Below are 6,116 nucleotides of genomic sequence, written 5' to 3'. Positions count from 1 at the left end.
GTCAAGGGTATGGGATGAATGGGTTTTTTCTTTTATCTTTCCATTTCTTTTCCTGGAGTGATGCAAATGTGCTAAAAATGATCATGATGATGAATAGACAACTATGTGATGATATTATGAGACATTGATTGTATACTTTTGATGGACTGTATGGTGCATGAAGATATCTCAGTGAAAAAAAATATATATATATATTTTTAAAAAGACCATATTCTGAAACTGTTCCTTTCATGTAGCAATGACGGCTGAAATAAAAGAAGCTCCACTGAACAGAGGAGAGCATTCTGTGTTTGGACATTTTTCATGGCCTCGGAACTATATACCTGTATGTTAATAAATCTCTGTTGTATAAGCCAAAAAAAAAAAAAAAAGCATCAACAGATGATATCTGGACTCCTCTGAAGCATGTCGAGGCACATCATGGTGTCTGCTGGTCCTTGTCTCTGGGGGTTTGTTGCTTTCAGCTTTTGGCTGCTCCATCTGTGACTTTCTTTCACAGCTTCTGTGTCTTTTTCACTCTGTCCTGTCTGGATTTTCTCTCCCAGCTTCTCTGTGTCTGTCTGAATTGCATTTCTTATAAATCCAGTAAGAAGATTGAGACACACCTGAATGATGCGGGCCACATGTGAAGTTAAGTCCCTACTCACCAGCCTGGTGTGCAGTGGCTGCAGACAGCAGCCTCCCCGGTACTATTACACAGCCTGCTGCTTGTACAGGTTGCCCTAAAGGACGTTGGAGACAGCCCTTTCCTGTTCGTATCATGTCTGACCTGGTGCCATACTCAACCTAGGTTCTAGGCAGGTAAGCACAGTGCCTTTGGAAAGCCTCAGGCTGCGGCAGTCAGAGTCCACATCAGCCAAGGCATCATGTGCATCTGCACCAAGCTTCAAAACAAGGAACATGTGATCGAGGAGATGCACAGGGTCAAGTTTAAGTTCCCTGGTCACTGTAAAATCCACATCTCCAAGAAGTGGGGTTCTACCAAGTTCAATGCTGATGAATTTGAAGACATGGTGGCTGAGAAGCTCCTCATCCCAGATGGTTATGAGGTCAAATATACCCCAGATCATGGTTCCTTGGACAAGTTGGCGAGTCCTGCATTCATGAAGGCTTTGCCAGCAATGGCCTCACTCAATCTGTGCTCACCAATGAACTACTTCCTGAAAGGAAAAAAAAAAAAAAGGATCCTACTCACCAAAAGATACTACTTAACTGGGTCTACACCCACAGGAATGGGTTAACTTTAAGAACATGACCTTTTCTGGAGTACACAACAACTTCAAGCTATCATTGGTGCCAGATCGACTCAGTGGGGCAAAGAATAATCTCTTTCTTCAGCAATTGGTGCTGGAAGAATTGGGTCGTCATTTTCAAAAAAGTGAAGATGGATCCCTACCTCACAACATATTCAAAAGTTAATTAAAACTGGATCAAATATAAGAACTCAAACCATTAAAATTCTAGAAGAAAATAGAGGCAGACATCTTCAGGAGCTTGTGTTAGACAATGGTTTCTTAGATGTTACACCAAAGTACAAGCAACCAAAGGAAAAAAAATAGATAAATGGAACTTAATCAAAATTAAAAGCCTCTGTACATCAACCAACTTTGTAAAGAAAATAAAAACACAACCCACAGAATGGGAGAAAATGTTTGGAAACCATGTAGTTGATTAGAGTATAACAACCAGAATATATAAAGAACGCCTACAACTCAACAACAGAAGGAGAAACAATCCAATTAGAATGAGAAAAAAATACTTGCACAGACAGTTCTTCAAAGAAGATTTGCAAATGTCCAATAAACACATGAAAAGATGTTCAAGGTCATTAGCCATGAACGAAATGCAAATCAAAACCACAGTGAGGCATTTGCTTCAGCCGCATATATACTAAAATTAAAGTGATCCAGAGGGGATTAGCATCGCCTCTGCACAAGTATGACATGCAAATTTTTAAAGCATTCCACATTTTTGTGCATTGTGGGTGATTGGGTTAGTTTTCAAAAAATACAATACCCAAAACCTCAGTGTTGATCTCACTTATGATATTCAGTCTTTCACAGATACAGTGTATGGGTAAGCAATAAGCAGGAAGATGTTCAAGGTGGAAATGAAAATTGCAGCAAGGCGTGCAACAAGAAAACAACTCCATCAACCATTACCATTCATGTGCTTTCAGGAAAAGAAAAAGCATTCAACAGAAGGTGTCAGTTTGACAACCCTGAATGACAGCAGCTATGGGCAATGATAGTTTCCTGAAGATAAGTCCATTGCATAGTTCTGGCTGCTCTCAGGGCAGAAACAGTCCTGCCCTAGCAATAACAGCAGCATCTGTTTCCAACATACAGGCCGCTGACATTTCCGTGTTACAAGTAAATTCCAGTGAAAGTTCAAAGGGTACATTGAGTGAAAGCATTTCCCAAACTGCCACCCAAGCAGCCATTTCTCCACCACCAAAGCCCATGGTCCCCAGTATTGTTTCTTCAACCCATCTGGTAAAAGAAGTATTTGAATTCTTTAGAGAAACAGAACCGACAGGAGAAATCTGTAAATATGAGATTTATAAAGATGTCTCATGTAACCGTGGGAATGGAAGACTCCAAAATCTGCAGGGCAGACTGTGAAGCTAGCAGCTCCAGTGAAGGGTCTGGATGAACTTCACAGGAGAGGCTTGCTGTATGAAAAGGCAGTGAAAAGTCTCTTTTCTCCCTTAAAAGTCTTCAACTGATTGGAGTGTTTCGTTGGTGGGAGACACACCTTAGTTGAGCGCAGATGTGATCAGCCACAGATGCAATCAACTGACTGATGATTTAATTCATCAGCAGATGAATGGGACAAACAAAATTAGATTTATGCCTACAATGGAATATTATTCAAAAAAAAGGAAATGAGTTGCTGGTGCATGTCATGATGGAAGAAGCTTAAAGACATCATGTTGAGTGAAATAAGTCAGGCCCCAAAGCACAAATAATGTATGACTTTTTTTTCTCATATGAAATAGAATTCAGGGAGATAGAAGGCAGAATAGTGGTTACCAGGTGTGCCAATTTGAAAGGATTTATGTACCCTAGAAAGGCCATGTTTTAATCCTAATCAATATTGTGGGAGCAACTGTTTCCTTTAATCTCTATTCAATAATATGGGTTGGAAACTTGATTAGGTTATCTCCATGGAGATGTGACTCACCCACTTGTGGGTATTAAATGTGATTAGATGGAGATGTGACTCCACCCATTCCAGGTGGGTCTTGGTTACTTTACTAGAATCCTCTAAAAGAGGAAGAATTTCGGAAAAGTTTTGAGATTCTGAGAGAACAGAGAATGACAATACAGTGATGAGATAGCCAAGAAGCAGAGAACCTACGCTGCCAGAAACCTTTGGCATGAAGGAGGAATATGCCCCTGGGGGAGCTTCATGAAACAAGAAGCCTGGAGAGAAAGCTAGCAGACATCCCCAGGTTCCTCACGTGCCTTTCCAGTTGAGAGAGAAACCCTGAATTTCTTCAGCTTTTCTTGAGTGAAGGTGACCTCTTGTTGGTTCCTTACTTTGAACATTTTTATAGACTTGCTTTAATTGGGACATTTTCTTGGCCTTAGAACTGTAAGCTAGCAACTTATTAAATTCCCCCTTTTAAAAGTCATTCTGTTTCTGGCATACTGCATTCCGCCCGCTGCCAAACTAGAACACCAGGAGAGAGGAGTTACTGATTGATGTATATGAACTTTGGTTTGGGTTGATGAAAATTGTTTAGAAATAGATAGTAGTTAAAGTTACACAATATTGTCAATGTACTAATGTTACAGAGCTGAACACTTAAAAATGGTTAACATGACTTTTGTGTGATGTATATTTTACCACAATAAAAAATTTAATAGTTGTTTTATTGTAAAAGTTGTTACATCTTTTACAGTTGATTGTGTATAGATTTGCCCTTGATATAATTCTATAATCAATATTATAATTAGATTATAAATAACATTTCAGTTAATGAAGAATCATTACTACTTGGGAAAATGCTGATGCTATAATGCTAGATTTACAAAACAGGAGCCAAATGGCATGCTTATTGCATGACTCCGTTATACTTTTTAACTAAGAGAGAGAGAGGGAAGAGAAATTTCCAAAATACGAACAAGGGCTGGCTCTGCACGATGGGATTTATTACGTCTGGTCCTTTGTCAAGTTTCTTGGATGTATTGCTTTAGAGGCAGTGAACACCCACTGTTCAGAAGGAATTGCAGGCTCCAAGCAAACCCAGCAGAAAGGTCACGACTGGTAGGTGCTGGGATGGAAGGCAGGCAGGGCAGCACCTTCCAGAGAGTGGGCAAGGAGGGGTAATGAAGTGGTCCCCAGGTGAGGCTGGCCGGGAGTTCACTGCCTCAAGGGACATGTGCAAGTCACTCCAGCAGGAAGTTCCCTCCCTCTGGGAAGCTTCCAGCCCCTGTAGGGTCCAGGGTGCCTCCATGAGATATGTGGCCTGCAGGCACCAGCAGTGGAGACTTGGCCACCCAGTGGGCCCACCTCAGACAGAGGTCCTTAGGGCAGGTCTGTCTTCTGCACAGCTTGGAGTCCTCCATCATTTCCTCCTTCAGGGGCTAAACCAATAGCTTTCAAACTGGGGATCCCTGGAAGGTCTCCAGGTATCTGCAATGCAGGTACATTTCCAGATCCACCTTCTCATGATCTTTCTCACTCCCTGGGGCCTGGAGTGCATGTGTGTGTGTGTGTGTGTGTGTGTGTGTGTGTGTGTGTGTGTGTGTGTTCTGTGCCCATCACCACTTTTCTCCTTCCCCTAGTCACCCATCTACACTCCAACCAGGGATCACCACCCTGGCATTACCACTCTTGGGCTCCAAACACAGGAACAACTAGGAATAGAGCCCAGAACAAATATTGAAGGGAGAAGCACTTAACGTATCTCCATGACCAACTCCTGCCCAAACTCTGGGTCTCTCTGTCTGTCTGCCTGACTACAAGTCTATTTGTCTATGGCCCTAGGAGCCTAGAATCAGAGTGCAGAAGGGGGAGGGTTATCCTCTGGACCCTATTAACCTACTCACTTGAATTGAAGGTGAAGTCCACCTTTTTCTTCTAGGAGCACCAAGGGGGAATCTCATTTCCACATGGGTTTGGCAGTGAGGACTGGCTTTGCCAATGAGGTTAGGAAGCCAGTTTCCTCCCATACATCAAGGAACAGGATCTTCAGGGCAAGGGATCTAACAAAACACCCTTGGAAGTCAAATACACAAGATGATATGCCGGCAATCTCACCCTTCTGATGATTTACAGGAAAAAAGAATTTAAATGTCACCTTCAAAAGATGCAAGAGAGGGGCAGTGGCTGCCAATCTTATGAACTTGGGAATATACCAAAAAACACTGAATCAGACACTTTTTAAAAAAGTGTGACATATGGTATGCAGATTATATCTCCAAAACTATATATGTACATGAGGGGCACAGAATGAGTGACCAACTGTTCTAGTTTGCTAGCTGCTGGAATGCAACACACCAGAGACAGATTGGCTTTTAATACAAGGGGATTTATTTTGTTGGTTCTTCAGAGGAAAGGCAGCTAACTTTCCACTGAGGTTCTTTCTTACGTGGAAGGCACAAGATGGTCTCTGCTGGTCTTCTCTCCAGGCCCCTGGGTTCCAACAACTTTCCCCGGGGTGAGTTCTTTCTGCATCTCCAAAGGCCTGGGCTGAGCTGCTAGTGCTGAGATGAGGAATGCCAAGCTGCTAGGCTGTGCTACATTGCGTTCTCTCATTTAAGTACCAGCCAATTAAGTCAAACGTCACCTATTGCAGCAGACACGCCTCTTAGCCGACTGCAGATGTAATTAGCAACAGACGAGGTTCACGTACCATTGGCTTGTGTCCACAGCAACAGAACTAGGTATGCTCACCTGGCCAAGTTGACAACTGAATCTAACTAACACACCAACCATTTTGGTCTACCTGGGACTGAGGGGACACTGGACGTTCAGTGCTAAACCTGGGAAAGTATGGGGCAAATCAGGACAAATTAGTCACAGAATTAAAAATATATATATTTTTTCAGGAGAATGAGCTAGTCTGAAATGTTTTCACATGGACACAGGGACTGAAACTCTGC

General features: G+C 42.3%; 1 non-coding gene and 1 pseudogene across 1 annotated transcript; both read left to right on the top strand.

The window, feature by feature from the left end:
* The first annotated feature begins 625 nt into the window (after nucleotides 1-625).
* On the top strand, nucleotides 626-744 carry LOC143685432 (small nucleolar RNA SNORA70; annotated as a pseudogene).
* A 1,124-nt stretch (nucleotides 745-1,868) lies between these two features.
* LOC143685403 (U6 spliceosomal RNA) lies at nucleotides 1,869-1,973 on the top strand. The gene has a single exon (XR_013176638.1). It is a non-coding gene; the product is annotated as a U6 spliceosomal RNA (small nuclear RNA).
* The last annotated feature ends 4,143 nt before the right edge of the window (nucleotides 1,974-6,116 follow it).

Source organism: Tamandua tetradactyla, chromosome 5 (genome assembly GCF_023851605.1).
Source record: "Tamandua tetradactyla isolate mTamTet1 chromosome 5, mTamTet1.pri, whole genome shotgun sequence".
NCBI lineage: Eukaryota > Metazoa > Chordata > Mammalia > Pilosa > Myrmecophagidae > Tamandua > Tamandua tetradactyla.
The sequence above is the reverse complement of the archived record's forward strand: the minus strand, read 5'-3'. Positions and strand labels throughout refer to the sequence as shown.